Source organism: Psittacula echo (genome assembly GCF_963264785.1).
Source record: "Psittacula echo genome assembly, chromosome: 6".
Classification (NCBI taxonomy): domain Eukaryota; kingdom Metazoa; phylum Chordata; class Aves; order Psittaciformes; family Psittacidae; genus Psittacula; species Psittacula echo.
Genome location: NC_137743.1, coordinates 34,883,473 through 34,901,287, shown reverse-complemented (window position 1 = coordinate 34,901,287; position 17,815 = coordinate 34,883,473).

Sequence of the window (17,815 nt, the reverse complement as noted above, 5' to 3'; positions counted from 1 at the left end):
GAACTTCCCCTGTTTAAGTTTGAACCCGTTACCCCTTGTCCTATCACTACAGTCCCTGATGAATAGTCCCTCCCCAGCATCCTTGTAGGCCCCCTTCAGATACTGGAAGGCTGCTATAAGGTCTCCACGCAGCCTTCTCTTCTCTAGGCTGAACAGCCCCAACTTTCTCAGCCTGTCTTCATACGGGAGGTGCTCCAGTCCCCTGATCATCCTCGTGGCCCTCCTCTGGACTTGTTCCAACACTTCCATGTCCTTTTTCTGTTGAGGACATCAGAACTGCACACAATACTCCAAGTGAGGTCTCACGAGAGCAGAGTAGAGGGGCAGGATCACCTCCTTCGACCTGCTGGTCACGCTCCTCTTGGTGCAGCCCAGGATACGGTTGGCTTTCTGGGCTGCGAGCGCACACTGAAGCCGGCTCATGTTCATTTTCTCATCGACCAACACCCCCAAGTCCTTCTCTGCAGGGCTGCTCTGAATCTCTTCTCTGCCCAACCTGTAGCTGTGCCTGGGATTGCTCGGACCCAGGTGTAGGACCTTGCACTTGGCATGGTTAAACTTCATCAGGTTGGCATCAGCCCACCTCACAAGCGTGTCGAGGTCCCTCTGAATGGCATCCCTTCCCTCCGGCGTATCAACCGAACCACACAGCTTGGTGTCATCGGCAAACTTGCTGAGGGCGCACTCAATCCCACTGTCCATGTCACCGACAAAGATGTTGAACAAGACCGGTCCCAACACCGATCCTTGAGGGACACCACTCGTTACTGGTCTCCAGCCGGACATCGAGCCATTGACCACAACTCTTTGCGTGCGGCCATCCAGCCAGTTCTTTATCCACCGAGTGGTCCACCCATCAAATTGATGTCTCTCCAATTTAGAGAGAAGGATGTCGTGTGGGACAGTGTCGAACACTTTGCACAAATCCAGGTAGATGATGTCAACTGCTCTGCCCCTGTCCATCAGTTCCGTAGCCCAATCATAGAAGGCCACCAAATTGGTCAGGCAGGATTTCCCCTTAGTGAAGCCATGCTGGCTGTCACCAAGCACCTCCTTGTTTTTCATGCGCCTTAGCATGCCTTCCAGGAGAATCTGCTCCAAGAGTTTGCCAGGCGCAGAGGTGAGACTGACTGGTCTGTAATTCCACAGGTCATCCATTTTCCCCTTCTGGAAAATTAGGGTTATATTTCCCTTTTTCCAGTTGTCAGGAACTTCACCTGACTGCCATGATTTTTCAAATATGATGGCCAGTGGCTTAGCAACTTCATTCGCCAGCTCCTTCAGGACCCGCGGATGGATTTCATCAGGTCTCATGGACTTGTGTACGTTTAGGTTTTTAAGATGGTCTCGAACCAGATCCTCTCCTACAGTGGGCCTAGGGTCTTCATTCTTACAGTCCCTGCGTCCGCAGAAATCCAGCAGAAAACCTCCAAGTCTCTAACTATATTTTTTGTCTGATTCTGAAATAGCCTATGAATCTCAGCGAAACTAAAGCTTTCTCCAAGAACTGCAGCTGCAAAGAGCAACAAGCAGACACACACAAACACACAGAGATAATAAATGTGGGTCTATCCTAAACCGGCATGCAGTCACCTTGTAGGAAATGAACTATAACCTGTACCATGGAAATCTGTTTATATTTTTAGACTCTGAATCACAGAAGTTTCCTATACCCACACATGAATCAAGCCTCATCTGCAAAAGAAACTGCAATATATGAAGCACCTTGTCTTCATACATGCCTTCTTCTTCAAATAAGCTGCTCAGCTGCTTAGCACGACTCCTCATTGTTGCAGTGTCTTGAATAGAAGAGTGGCCTTTTAGAAGAGTGGCCTTTTATACTTCTGAAGTTATATTTCTAATGTAAAACAGTGTTATGAAAATTATCCAAATGAAATCTAGACAACAATTAATTAATATAAAATCCCATCAGAAAAAAAAAAAAGCAAGTTTTTATTTCCTTCATGATTTTACATAATTAAGGTGTCTCATAGATGCACTGAAACCTAGATTTGTACGGATACACCCCAGATGTCCACTCCTCTTCCCTCCAGTTTCCTACACAACCTCAGCTGTCTCATCATCTGACCAATGCCTCCAATCCCTTCCCATGCCCCCTACACTCCTTGTCCTTCCATAGGTTCTGCAGCTGCAACCTCAACAACCAGCCAAGCAAGAGGCAGAATTTCCTGCAGCTGGCTCCACACCATACACACAAGTGTTGGCAACAGATGGGATGCTCACCACATATGCTGCAGCCTTCCCATCAATAGGAGCACTCATTTCATCTGCCTACTCTAGGCAGCAACCAAATCTCATTATACACACAGGAAAAATAATTGCCTTTGAGACATCTACCACTTTATGAAATTTGGTTTAGAATGGGCAGCAGACTGAATGGGGGCACTCACAACCCAGGCTAATAATCAAATTTAATAATACATTACACAAAAGCTCATAATTAATTAGCATATATAATTGGACAACATTCTATATTATTTGATATGGAATAGATTGTCTGCAACAGGCATGGTATAACATCTTCAATTGAAAATAAGCACCCTCACTATAACAGCAAAAAAATCCCCACGCCTCATAAATATTCCTCTTACAGTCCACCACTAACTTGTTTCTTTTCCTTAAGGACCAGATCTACACATTATGTTATTCTATGAGAATCCCCTTTATCTCTGAAGAGGAAGTTTTCTGTCTTTCATGGTCACAATATAAAATCTGCAAACATCATCCTGAATGCATCTTAATGGATGCTCAGGAAACCAACAGAAAATTAAAAGCATCTCAACACATCTTATTGCTTTAAGTAGTACAAGCGGAGGGGGGAAATCACCAGATGTTTTTGCATTAAAATACTCAATATCAAATTGAAACACAGGACTATCGCAATGGGAAACCTTGGGCAAGGGCCAAGTCTTTGGAGCCCCACAGAGTACAGGCTGTTTGAAGTAACACCCACTTCTTTATTTGTTGGTTCAGGTGAAGTACAACGGAGAAACAATCAAGAAAATTGGAGTACTTCAGGGAGGCAGCAGCAAGCAACCATCCTCAGATGCCTCCTGCAATGGCACGGTGGAGCACCCCAAACTGTCACCAGGCTGCTCTGGAGCCACCTTACTAATGGACCACACCAATCCTGCTGCCAGCCCAGGCCTGGAGCTCCATCTCTGAGTGAGCCTCAGGTTATCTCACTACCAGCTGTGACTAGCACTCCTCAAGCGCCTGTGCATAGGACTTGCTCTGCAGCAGCTCTCCCGGGCAGCCTTGCAAAATCACTTTTCCTTTCACCTCACAGCAGTTAAGCAGCATACAGAAAATTGAATCATAAGGGTAGAAAAATAATAGAATCATAGAATAGTTAGGGTTGGAAAGGACCTTGAGATCATCTAGTTCCAACCCCCCTGCCATGGGCAGGGACACCCCACACTAAACCAGGTCACCCAAGGCCTCATCCAACCTGGCCTTGAACACCACCAAGGATGGAGCATTCACAACCTCCCCGGGCAATCCATTCCAGTGCCTCACCCCCCTCTCAGGAAAGAATTTCTTCCTCATATCCAATCTAAACTTCCCCTGTTTAAGTTTGAACCTGTTACCCCTTGTCCTGTCACTACAGTCCCTGATGAACAGCCCCTTCCCAGCATCCTTGTAGGCCCCCTTCAGATACTGGAAGGCTGCTAGGAGGTCTCCACGCAGCCTTCTCTTCTCCAGGCTGAACAGCCCCAACTTTCTCAGCCTGTCTCCATACAGGAGGTGCTCCAGCCCCCTGATCATCCTCATGGCCCTCCTCTGGACTTGTTCCAACACTTCCATGTCCTTTTTCTGTTGAGGACACCAGAACTGCACACAATACTCCAAGTGAGGTCTCACGAGAGCCAAGTAGAGGGGCAGGATCACCTCCTTCGACCTGCTGGTCACACTCCTTTTGATGCAGCCCAGGATACGGTTGGCTTTCTGGGCTGCGAGCACACACTGAAGCCGGCTCATGTTCATTTTCTCATCGACCAACACCCCCAAGTCCTTCTCTGCAGGGCTGCTCTGAATCTCTTCTCTGCCCAACCTGTAGCTGTGCCTGGGATTGCTCTGACCCAGGTGCAGGACCTTGCACTTGGCATGGTTAAACTTCATAAGGTTGGCATTAGCCCATCTCACAAGCATTTCCCTCTGGATGGCATTCCTTCCCTCCGGCGTATCAACTGAACCACACAGCTTGGTGTCAGCGGCAAACTTGCTGAGGGCGCACTCAATCCCACTGTCCATGTCACCAACAAAGATGTTGAACAAGACCGGTCCCAACACCGATCCCTGAGGGACACCACTCGGTACCTGTCTCCAGCTGGACATCAAGCCATTGACCACAACTCTGCGTGCGGCCATCCAGCCAGTTCTTTATCCACCAAATATGATCACAGATCATAGTGCTAAGAAATCTTTCTGTCTTTTGAAAGAAACTTACTGCTGAAGCCTTAATTTGTGAGAATTGAAATCCTCATAACAATTTATGTTGGATTAAGGTTCCTGCCCAGTTAAATACCAGTATTGACAGTCCTAGATGAGTTCCCATCTTATGAACAACCATCAGCCACATGCTTACAGGCAACATGCCAGAGCACACTGCACTTTATCTGCCTTCCCTCACCGCAGATTATGCTCCTCTGGGGATGAAAATTCTCACAGTTCAAATATATCAGCTAACTACACTAAATCTTCCAGCGCCTCTAGCAGCTGATGGGCATCTCCACATATCTTAGAGCCCACGAGCACTCCAGTTTTTTCAACTTCTGACACACACAGAGGAATGAGGACCTCTTCCCATAGTTACTGTTGACATGGATGGCTAAGTCATTTGCCATCTTCCCATCAGCAAGCCCAACCAGTAGTTGGAAGGATGCTGGCTCATATCAGCTGGAGCAGGCATCCTTCAGTCTCATCCATCCACCTAAGTTGGTAGAAAAGCTGTTCTGACTTATGAGAGCCTACAACATGGTGTGAGATGCAATTCTCTGTGAAGGAACAGCCACCCAGCTTCCCAAGCAATGTGACATCCCTTGCTGCAGATCAGCCCATCACCACTACATCTGTAGCTTAAGGCAATGAAAGAAGTGTCAGGATAATGTAGCAAAGGTTACGTGTTTAATGGTCAAATTGTAAGCCTATCAACAAAGGAAAAACAAGAAAGTGTATCTGAAATATTAGTCTGTCTATAGCCACTGATTCCTTTTAGAGCATCTCCAAGCTGCCAGCTGCAAAGATGAATTCAGCAGCACTTCTGCTTTGTGCTGTTAACAAACTAACCCCTTCCACCCCCATCTTGTCACACACCACGTCAGAGCTGAAGACAAGGACATCACACAGTGTTAGGGGCTGGGCAGCTAATGCTCCTTCCTAGGGATGGAGCTTCTGAGAATAATTTTGGCTTTTATCTCCAGTGCCTCTCTCCTCTCAAAGAAAGGTTCCCTGAGGCCCCACCTGAGCTGACTGCCAAGACAGCCATGCCGATTAGTAATTCCTCATCTCCCCAGTTCTCAGAGATGGATTACACAAATGAAAATGTAATACTAGAAACATCCTCTTCTTATGTACTTTCTCAAATATAGGTATCTCTGCTTTCCCTTACAGCCTTTTCAATTTCCATTTTATTTTGAATTTGCATACTTTTTCCAGCCTAGCTAGTTTTAGCCCATTTACCACACCATAAAAGATTGATAAAGTTTAACAGCAATCATGTATCATCTTTGAGATACATATGTTTCACTAGACTCACAGCCTATAGCTTGCTTTAGCTACTCAAAAACATTATTTGCTTTATAACAACACAGATGATTCACCTGACATCAGCATTTCTGGCAATATATTTCCTGCACTGAGAGCAAGGAACCACAAGACAAATCTGAAGCAAGATTCAGAATCTTTTGGTGATTATTCACTGTTTCGCATTCTTGCAGAAGTCCTGATTTATTCCATGTCAGATCTCTGTGACACCACTCAGATATTCTGTCTGAGAAAGCCCTGACAGGCAGTGTCCTTAACCTGTCTACAAGAGTCCACACTATATCTGCCCTTTGTAACTAAACAGTACAGAGCATCCAAATGGACACTGCCAAACTATGATCTGAGTTTGCCAACAATAATCAGTTAGTCCCTAAGGTGACTTGGGCTGCAAGTCCACTCCGAATATCAACATCACTGGGAAAAAAATTCATTTGTCTGGGTTGTGTTGTGTCCTGAAACCTTAACATCTTTCATTTCAAGCTATCATTGTTGTGAAGAGCTTAGGAAACATCAAGAGCCATCACTTGTACTACTGCAATTCACGTGTTATCACCTATCACTCCACAGCACAGAGCAACAATCTACTGTGATTTTTTAAGTTACCTCTTTCTCGTTAGAGACATACAGCATTGTTTTCATAAAGTGGTGGCAACTTCCGGAACCCCAAATCTTACTGATTTTCTCATTGCTTTGCACTGTCTGTCTCTTTATACATCTGTAATCCCCAATGATTCCTGCATCAGTATCAGGCAGCATAAGCATTTGTCTTTCAGTTTTCTGTTGAGCAAAACACCGGCGGTTGACTAGCCCTGCTTCACTGGCATCTCTCTTCAATTCAACATAACTAAACAGGATCTGGTTCTGAAGCTTTCTCAGTTGGCATTTTTTTGACACATTTTTAATCAGTTTATTGGATTAAAAATAATGCTGACTACCAATGACATGTCCAAACTCACACTCCTCTCCAAAGTCCTTAAGCTCATCTCTAAAACTGTGGCTTACTGCTAGATGGTACTGTTACTGGCTACACGGTACTGTTACTGGCTATACAACCTACAGATCAGATCCGCTTTTGTCCAAACCCCCATTTAGCTACAGTATAACCAAACAAGCTGTCTCAGGGAAATGAGTGGGATAGTACAAAACAAGTACAAAGCTTTCCCAGCCTTTTCATGACTAGTTTGCTTAAGGGTATCAATATTCTCCAGTTCCATTAACTGGGCTCTTCACATTACCGGACCTGAATTTTTCACATCTGCAAAATCACTGACAGCCTCCTCAGTGACACTGAGAATCTGAGGCAGTATAAAATGTTTAAGCCTTTTCCTTTCACCATCCAGGGCCCTCTAAAGACAATCCTGCCACATGTTATATATACACTGATAACAAAAACTTGGTACCTCTATATTCTTCTATTTTTGGCAGAGCATCTTTCTGAACTAGGGCTCTACCAGTCACCGCTCCTTTCTCTGTTGTAGCTTGTATATAGTTTTCCAAAACTTTCTAAAGTAAAAAAAAAAAAAACAAACAAAAAAAAAAAAAAAAAAAACAAAAAAAAAAAAAAAACAACAACAAAAAAAAAAATCAAACAACAACCCACACAACTATATTTAACACAAACTCAAGAACCAGCTGCTTGCACTGCCAGTGATAGGAGGAGCACTTTGCATACCAGCACCTTTGTAGAGGGCGATTAACTCGTTATCAGCTCAAACAGGCATCCTTCAGTCTCATCCATCCACCTGAGTTGGTAGAAAAGACATTCTGACTTATGAGAGCCCGTAAGCGTGGTGTGAGATGCAATTCTCTGTGAAGGAACAGCGCCCCAGCTCCTCGAGCAATGAGACATCGCCTGCTACAGCAATTAACTCATTTAGAGCTCTAAAAAGCTCTAAATCAGTCTTGGCTTTCATAGAAATGCAGGGAAGTATTTCTAACAGTTTGAAATTCAGCCTGATGGACTTACTGCTAGTTTTCATAAGTCACAGGCATTAACACACTACTGGTGGCCATGGACAGTTTTAGGCATACATATTATCTCTGAGTTACTAGGTATTATATAGCTCTGTAACACCCAATTGCTAAGCCCAATCACACACAGCATCTCCACTCCAAGACAGAGAAGAAAGAGGGCCTTGGAGGAAAGACATACTTTTCCCCCTATTTCTCAGCCTGCATCCTGAAACTTTCCCCTCAGCAAAGTCAATTGTTTTTACATGGTTTGACAGGAGCAGCCTGCAGCCAAGGAATTCCACCACACTCAGACTTGGGTTTCAGTGTACAGCCAATACACCGATCCATCCATCGTCTGGCTTTCCCATAGTCATCACCAATGCTGAGACATTGCTCTATGATTTCAAAGAGCTCACATAAAAATTGATTAAACAGAAATGTAGATACCCATGTTCATGCTGTCTGTAAAAGATAAGCTGAATGATTTTTGATGACTATCTGTTTAGCAATAGCTATTTAACATTAACCTTTTGACTATCATCTCCATCCATTATTTACCAGACCCTGAAGAGTATTTCCAATGGTTAGAGAAGAGCAGCCACATTATTTAAATTACAATACTGCAAGTCTAGAGGAGGGCCATGAGGATGATCAGGGAGCTGGAGCACCTCCTGTACAAAGACAGGCTGGAAAGTTGAGGCTGTTCAGCCTGGAGAAGAGAAGGCTGGGTGGAGACCTCACAGCAGCCTTCCAATATCTGAAGGGGGCCTACAAGGATGCTGGAAAGAGACTCTTCATCAGGAACTATAGCAATAGGGCAAGGGGTAATGGGTTTAAAATGAAACAGGGGAAGTTCAGGTTAGATATAAGGAAGAAGTTCTTTACTGTGAGCATGGTGAGGCACTGGAACAGGCTGTCCAAAGTGATGGTAAATGCTCCATCCCTGGCAGTGTTCAAGGCCAGGTTGGAAAGAGCCTTGGGCAACATGATCTAGGGTGAAGTGTCCCTGCCCATGGCAGGGCAGTTGGAACTAGATGATCTTAAGGTCTCTTTGAACCCTAACTATTCTAGGGTTCTATGATTGTAACAATCACAGTCAGTACAAAGCGGTATTTTGTCATATGCAGATTTTACAGAAGAAAATAAATTCAAGCTTAGAAACTATTTTGTACTAAGACAGCACTAGGCATCTGACTCAGGTAGCAGAGTCTGCTAAGTACACAGGTGAACAGTCACTTCCAAAGGGAAAATAAACTGACCAGTGTACAACCCGAAGCCCAGGGCAAAAGTAAATTAAAGAAAGACACATCCTTTTCTTTTTTTGTTCTCATTTTTTATTCCTCAAAATCCCATTTGTAAAGGTTTAAATTCTGCCACACAGCTTCTCCTTTTCCTCAGTATATGTATTACAGCTTATTTGGTATCTCCTACTCTCTTTCTTCCTGACATCTTTGTAAAAATATTAGCAAATTTACAGGAAGAGAAGTAACTGTCAAAACTGGAGTATACACCGAAACATGTCCACCTGTGTTTGACTCCTATGTGATGAGTTTGATGTGGTTAAGATTAATGAGTCAGTTATTTCTAGATGAGGTAGAAGGCACTCAGTTGTTTTGCAATTTCAGTACTAACCACCATACTCGTTCTGCAATGTTTGATACCCATAAAATAACTGTGAGCAATTGTTCAGTAGGATATCATGAGTACAAGCCTTATTCCAAAAAAAAAAAAAAAAAAAAAAAAAACCCACACAAAAAAAAATCAGCAAGATTAAAAGGAAATGGGATACGTGTACAGTTAGAGCAACCCTCCAAAGCCACTGGCTTTAAAAGTTTTTCACTTGACAAATTTAAGTGCCCACAAGATACTGAGCAATACAGCATGATTAATTGCTTGCCTTTCAGCTTACCTCCCACAGGGACTTGGTCTTACAGTTCTAAACACCATCACCTTAAGGCACCAACAGGCCCCACAAACCCTGACAGGGACAAGAAAACCTATATACATACACCTACTTTCATACAATGACCTCTTCCAAGTTTGGTAGGTCTCCATTTCAACAGACTTCCCATAGCGCCATAGAGTATTCCTTAATATTTAATACAGGCATCACTGTTTTAGAGTGGGTGCAGCCTCACAGAAGGGTACAGTGAGAAATCAAGTGAGGCAGTGGTGATGCTCTCTGCTCTATCACTCTTGACAAGCACCTAATAACTGGTTAACAAGTATGTCTGCTCTGTAACACCTATAGTCAGCAGAACAGGGAATGCAAAATTACTGACAAGAGTTCAGCTACAGGAGTTCACCCACTCCCTTTAGGTTAAACCAGATTTAATAAATAAATAAATAGATAGATAAACATTTAAAACCCACAAAACATTTCAAAGCAGAGACAGAGCCAATTTTCTCTGAAGAATGAATATCTAGGTTTCTTCAAGTGAAACCTCTCAACACCTTGAGATGGCAAGAGAGTCCATACCATGTAGTACTACTGCACCAATGTGCTCTTTGTAAATTGTTTAATGGGCAGGACTCCTGGCCTACAAAGATACCTGCAAGAATAAGGAGATATGGAAGGACACAATTTTGGTATCTCCACCTCCTAAAGACCCACAGTATAATCTCACTTTTAGAGCTGACCTAAATTCATATCGAAAAAAAAATCTTTTCAGTTCTCAATATATAAGATTATATAAGCTGGGCTTTAAATCAGCAGCTTTTAAAATATGGATTTTAATACACCAGAGGAAATCAGAAGAAATTTTTAACAAAGTTCATTACAAACCCTTTTAAAGATGACCTACATTTGAACTTCCATATCTTGTATGGCAAGGATTCACTTCAATTACTCTATTAATCCAAATAAAGAAAATGGATCAGTCATAAAGACCTCCAAAACTGGAGCAAGTGCCTCCAAATCAAGTAGACCTGCAGAAGTTAAACTTAAGGCTTTGGTCTGATTTGAGGAAGTTAGTTTTGTGTTATTTTCAATCTTAACTGAAAACATAAAAAGCAGAAGCATGGCTTACTCTATTTCTGGTCCCCAGCACTGGAGCTGGATGTCCCAGCTTCACCAGACAGCCATCACCGAGGGACATTATGACCTGAGAACAGGACTCCCCCATCATGGGAGCAACACACCTACAGAGGAATGGGTCATTCAACCTTCCCAACAACACCTGCTCTCACTTTCTGCTGAGCTTGCTAATAAAAGTACTGGTGGGAGTGCTACGAGTCTCATGCTACATGTGTATCATGAGACTCATAGCAGAGGCATACGATTAACTCCCCCAGGCTGAGCCAGGCAACAAATGTATGGCATCACCAGCTGCTGTTCAGGGACTCCCCCAGTGCACTTTTATTTTTATGGTAAAGCGAGGAGCAGCTCGGTGCCCTACAAACCTCAGCCACTTTTGCCAGAGCAGAAGAGTAATAAAAATGACAAAGCTCCTACTGGAGAACAGGATTCAGAGAAGCTAGACACTGCTTTGGGCTTTTGGGCATTACTGTGTAGGAGAGGGAATAAAACTCAAATTCAATAGAGCAAACCACCTCTCACAGTCCTCCCCCCTGCTTTTGGGAGGGAAAGCCTCAGTTCCCAATAAACCAGCTATCAAAACAAATGTCACCTGCCCCAACTACAAAAACTGCTGCATTCCGGCAAGGTTTTGCTGCTGTCTCCAGCAATAGTAGGATCAATCCCATCAGGTGTTAACTCCCTAGTATACTGGTAACAACAAGATTACATTCCCTAACTGAAGCTGCACAAAGCACTTTCCAGTAACCAAATTGTGAAAGTGAATAAAAATACTTTTAAAAGTTTGTGACTTTTTACATCAGCAGCCTTCAAAAACATTTTGATTTTTACTTTTTTTAACATTAAAAGCCAACCAGTTAGATATTACAAGAAGAAAATATTTGGGGTTTAGTTATCAAATTCCCTTGATGGAAAGAGCTGGAGCTTTTAATATAAATTTATCTCTTGCCTTAAGCACTGAATTCAGGATTCAGTCAAACAGAAAGTAAAATGCAAGTTCCCCGTTACTTCCATGGAGTTTAGTTAAAAGAAACTTTACTTTAGTTACAAGAAACTTTAGTTACTTTAGTTAAAAGAAACAGTCCTTAATATTTAACAGAATATAAAACTAGTCCACCTAGATTCACAAACATCTTGCCAGTGCTTCAGCAAGTGGTAGTTTCCATCATTAAGCACAGTAATGACATATTTGCCCAGTCTATATGCCCACCACTAAGTATGTGGCAAGTTAATGAGATGCTTTGCCAAGGGTTCAGCCTGCACTTGCGGCACCACTTCTGCATACAAAACATGGCTGATGCTGATCTCGGCACCTTATCCATATTTCCAGAAACATTCTATCAGGGAAAAAGAAGAGACAATGTATTAAAACTGTCCACAGCTATCTTCAGGTATCAGGAACAAGACAGGAGATAGTACATTAGAGCTTGCAAATTTAATAACCTATTTTGGAGGTAAGATATGTGATCATTCAGAAAGTGACTGCATTTGGTGCAACTGGGAGACTGAAGCCTGTTTGTACAATGTTTTGCCAACAACAAAGAAGAGTCTTTAGGAAAATTCCCTTAAATCCTACCTCCATTCTAAGAGTAACCAAAAATGTGCCTTTATATGTACTTTTGGATTGAACGCAGAGGTGTAAGTGGAAGCAACCAGAAAATCACAGAACACAGCTAGCAAAGGCAGGACGGCACCGAGCATGCAAGGGCAGCAGCACGACTTCAGGACACACTGCATGACACTGACAGGAATACAGACATCATGCACCAAGCAGGCTTATGGTCCTTCAGCTCTCGGCAGTCACCCAGATAGCAAGTAACAAGTGCAATTAAAGCTTGTACATCAATGAAAACTAAAGCATATTTGCATCCATTCATACCTGTTATCTGCAAAACCTCTTGCTAGTGTTTAACTTACTGCACTGTTTATATCACTGCTTAATTAGGCCCCAAGGGTGATTTTTAATCTAATTCACACCAAATAAATCCTAAATCAGATTTACTCCAGTGTAAACAAGGTGAGAAACCGCACAAAATGCCCAACACAAATATTTTTATTTCTCGTGTTTCTAGTTGCCAAAATCTCCCACAAATTCCTTTCAAAAAAGGTTTTAAATCACTTTTTCTCTACAGACTTTTGATTAACCACTTTTCAGTGCAGCCTATAACCTGCTGGTTTAACCAAGAAAAACTGCAGGTACAGGGCACTGCTTCTCTACCATCACAGAACTACTGAAAAGAGCGGAAAAAATAATCCATGCTGAGTGCCACGCCACTGCCACCAGAGTGTTAATGGTTTAAATTTGGCTTAGTTTAAAGTTTGTGTAGTTGTCTCGGTGACCAAGCATAGGTAAACCACCACTGTCCCCCAGGACACCTCTGCCACAGCCACCACTCTTGGTGTGCAGGGCAGGAGCTTCCTCCTGCTAAAGGTTTATTGAAGAAATCAGTTCTTGCCTGATCTGAGCTCACTTTAGGAATGACTCCCAGCTGCAAGAGAGATCAGAGCCCTGGCTTCTCTGTATTTGCATTTTGCTCGAGGCAGATAAACGCCGCCACAGGGATGATACACAGGGATCTCCCACCTCCCTTCATCCTTGATGCACTTTCCTGTAACATGCTAGCACAGCTACGGCTCTTCTCCAGTCCTGCTGCCTGCGACACTACCTACAGCCTGGAAAGACAAGAGAAGGTGTTTGACATGTTCTTTTCCTGCGCCTGAGAGAAATGTATTATCTGCCCAATAAACCTGGTTATCTATTGAACAGACAAGCTGAAATCCTGCGAGCCTCCTCAAAATCAGGTTGGTTACGTACCAGCAATCATATTACACAACGCTCCCCCATTTATCTTTTTATTCAAAAGCACTCTTTACAGAAGACAAATGAAAAGCTGAAACAGCAGAATCCCTCATTGCTTCCAGCATTCTTTATTGCTAGCAAAACTTGTTCCAGTAACAGTGGAAGACAAATGAGATTATTTCAAGACTGCGGGCATAAATTATGAATATAAATGTGACAGAATATGTTACTTCACACTGCCCCTTCTCACACATGGTCGGAGAACCAAAACGTGTGTACAGGGAGATGAACAGGATAAAGCCAAACAGTAGTCTGTCTTGCCCCTAACACTAATACTTGGCATACATATATATTTTTTCTTTATTTTGGGGGGGGGGGGGGGGGTGTTGTTTAAGATTTTGCCCAGCAAAATCCCTGCTTTCTGGTCAAATTTGTCATCATTTCTCAACACCTGGACAATTAAAATTAAAGCAGCGGTTCACTTGACAGCCCTGTAGCCCTGGAGTCCCCCATTTTTCAAAAGGCTTGCTCTATAAGCCCAAAATACACAGCTCTCTGAGGTTTTTTCCCATTATCATTTTTCAAAGCTTGCTTCTAGATTTCATTTGTGGAGGTTTATTTGTCTCTACTTTCTATGCTAAAGTGCCGAGAGGTGCAATAAGAAGAGGTGCACACTGTTAATATTGTGACTTGTCTGTGGATTTATTTGAAGAAGAGTAGAAAGGCTAAAATGAGTAAAGACTGTAGTTTTCCTCTTCATTAAACTACTCTTCATCCATGCATAAACACCTAATTCTCCACTGAGCTTCCCAGAGTATTAAAATCACTTGAGAAAGTCAGACAGCATCTTACTTACATTTTGTTTTACAAAAACACAGTTATATTTTTGCAGCAGGACAGCAGCAGCAACAGGTGCAGCTGTCACGCTGCTTGGAAAGGAAGCTGCAAACTAACCTGGAGGTGCTTCAGCAGAGAAACAAGACAGTCAACCTTCTCCCAAGCAATCTAACCATCACCCTTGCACCCACACCAGCAAAAAACGGCAGGGCAAGGAAGTAAGTTGAACTCTCACTAGGATGGCCCACACAACCATTTTGTAGGGCAGCTTCTGAACACTGCTGCCACAGAAGTTGGAGGAGGCACAAAAACACTTCCAAGAGCACAAGGCCATGCCACTGAGCCAAAGCACTGGGGTAGAAAAGTACACAGCACTGAGGCTCTCCAGGTTTAATTCATCAACCCATCCTATACGGCATTTTACTGCAGGAGGGGCTGGCTCCAAACTTCAGAGAAATGTTTTATGAACACCAGTACTTAAGTGTGAGCTTCAATATTTTTTTATTTTTTTTTTTTTACTTCCGAATTGGGAATTTTGATCCCCACAGACCTGCTATCATATTTTCCTCTCTTTTACAGATGAAGTGTGACTTCAGGTCAAAGGAGGTGATTCTACCCCTTTATTCTGCTCTTGTGAGACCCCATTTGGAGTACATCATGCAGTTCTGGTGTCCTCAACATAAGACAGACATGGAACTGTTGGAACAAGCCCAGAGGAGAGCCACAAGGGTGATAAGAGGGCTGGAGCACCTCCTATACAAAGACAGGCTGAGAAAGTTGGAGCTGTTCAGTCTGGAGAAGGCTGCGTGCAGACCTCATAGCAGCCTTCCAGTATCTGAAAGGGAGGCCTCCAAGGATGCTGGCGAGGGACTCTTCATTAGGGACTGTAGCCGTAGGACAGGGGGTAACAGGTTCAAACTTAAACAGGGAGAGTTTAGGTTAGATCGAAGGGAGAAGATCTTTACTGTGAGGGTAGTGAGGCACTGGAACAGGTTGCACAAGGAAGTTGTGGCTGTCTCATCCCTAGCAGTGCTCAAGGCCAGGTTGGACAGAGACTTGGACAACATGGTCTAGTGTGAGGTATCCCTGCCCATGGCAGGGGGGTTGGAACTTGATGATCTTAAGGTCTTTTCTAACCCTAACTATTCTATGGTTCTATGGTTCACAGAAGTTGCAACTGTTGTTTTGGAAGTTGTAGCTTATTTTGGAGCCCACGTGCTATTTCAATTCTGACTACCATGGTAAGTGCAACTTTCTGTACTTAAGATGCACCCCTGGATTTAACAAGATATTTAGAAAATTATAATAATAGCTTAGCATTAGATCTAATCCATTCACTCCTTAACTCAGGGCTTGGTGAACAAAGTAATGAATGAATAATAATAATAATGGTTACGGAAATGCACTGAATGATTAGGCATTGAAACCTGAAAAAAGTACTACTTTCAATAATATTTTATTTCTCAAAAGCTTTCTATCAGTTGTATTGATTATACAGTCATACAGAATTTTTTCTACTTAAACATTAAAAATTGCACTTAAAAGTTAAAGCATTAGCTATGGATCTTGTTCGCTTTGTTCTAATTCTGATTGTTCTATTCTTGTCAGCAACAATTGTCCTGTTAAGCATCTTCAGCCTAAGGAAATATTCACCCATTAGACTTTTACTATGCCATTTGCACAGAAAGTAAAAATTGGCATAGAAATAACTCTACAAAAATATATTGTAAAAAATACTACATTTGAGAATTTTATGTTCTATGCGACTGCCAGAGCACAGCAATGTTTTGAATGGAAGCCACAGTCAGCCTTTACCCAGATATTCTGCTCATGCATCCCAGCCTCGTGACTACTCAGATAAAAGCATTCTTGTGATTAAGTTAAGCATAGATCATCATTTAAGATAAACCAATAAAAGCCAATTAAGGCCACAACATATCACACATGGTTTTATAAACAACATTTATTTGACAGCTACACACAAATGTAAGCTGTTAGTAGTAATTAGCAGTTTTCATGCTTTGTTAAGATAATGGCACTAATCCAGAGAGAGAAAGGTAATTCACAGAGAAAGCTCTCACCATGGCCATTAGCAACACAGCTAACAAAGTGTGGCTGTCCTACAAAACCCATCATACAGAACATCATAGAGCAGTGCATAATCAGGAGACACTGTTTTATGTAAAATTTAATATCAGACAGCATATTTGAAACAATGAGGCCTTCTCCACCACCTCACACCATCTCCAACTTCTGGAAACTACATAAACTACTCAAGCTTTGCTGCTACAGTTTATGGTATTACCCCAGTATCTTGCTAAAATCATACCTTTGTAACTCCGAGTTGCCTATTTTCCAAGTCTAGTAATTTCAGTGCAGGTTCTAACACCCAAGTTTTTCTGTAGTTTTAGACAAAAAGTTAAAGGAATGAAATTCCAACTTGCACTCAGGTCTATATTTAAATCACGGTAGATCAACCTAGAATCATAGAATGGTTTGGGTTGGAAGGTTAAAGATCATCTAGTTTCAACCCTCCTGCCATGGGCAGGGACACCTTCTACTAGACTAGGTTGCTCAAAGCCCCATGCAACCTGGCCTTTAACACTTCCAGGGATAGGGCAGACACAACTTCTCTGGGCAACCTGTTCCAGTGCCTCACCATCCTCACAATAAAGAGCTTCTTTCTGACAGCTAATCTAAACCTGTCCCTTCAGTTTAAAGCCATTCTCCACTGTCCTATCACTACCTGCCCTTGTAAAAAGCCCCTCTGTAGCTTTCTCATCAACCACTTTAGGTATTGGAAAGTTGCTATTAGGTCTCTGAGAGCCTGAGGATCAGTCATTAACCTTCTTCCCTACAGCTGAGCATTCACTCAGCATGGCAACCATACAAGATGTTAACAGTCATGGTAGGTTTGTGATAAAGGTTAATCACATCAATTCAATTTTTTAAAGGAGAAATAAAGATCTATTGGACTGTTCATTGTACCTCTTTCAAAACAGAGGCAAGATTGCTGAGAAAAAGCTTCAGTTAATCACCTGGAGGGATGAACATGCAGGGAATTTTGCATTATTAATGAAAAACTCAGCAATTAGATAAATAATAGTCTCCTGCCATTGCATAATATGGTTAAAGTTGCTTATAAGGCTTCCTGATAGACCACATTTCAAGCCAAGTTAAAGCAGCTTTCCCAGTTATGTACTGTCTTATACACTTGGGAGTTGGGGGGGTTCATCCATAACTGCCATTAAAACTTAACTGGAGTGGTTTATTTCATCCTACAACCATTTAGTGTGTTGCCTGATTACGAAGATTATCTTTCTCACATACATTTTACATCAAAAACATGAGAGAGATACACCTCAGCGCTGCTCTGTATTCAAAATACTCAACCGAATGTC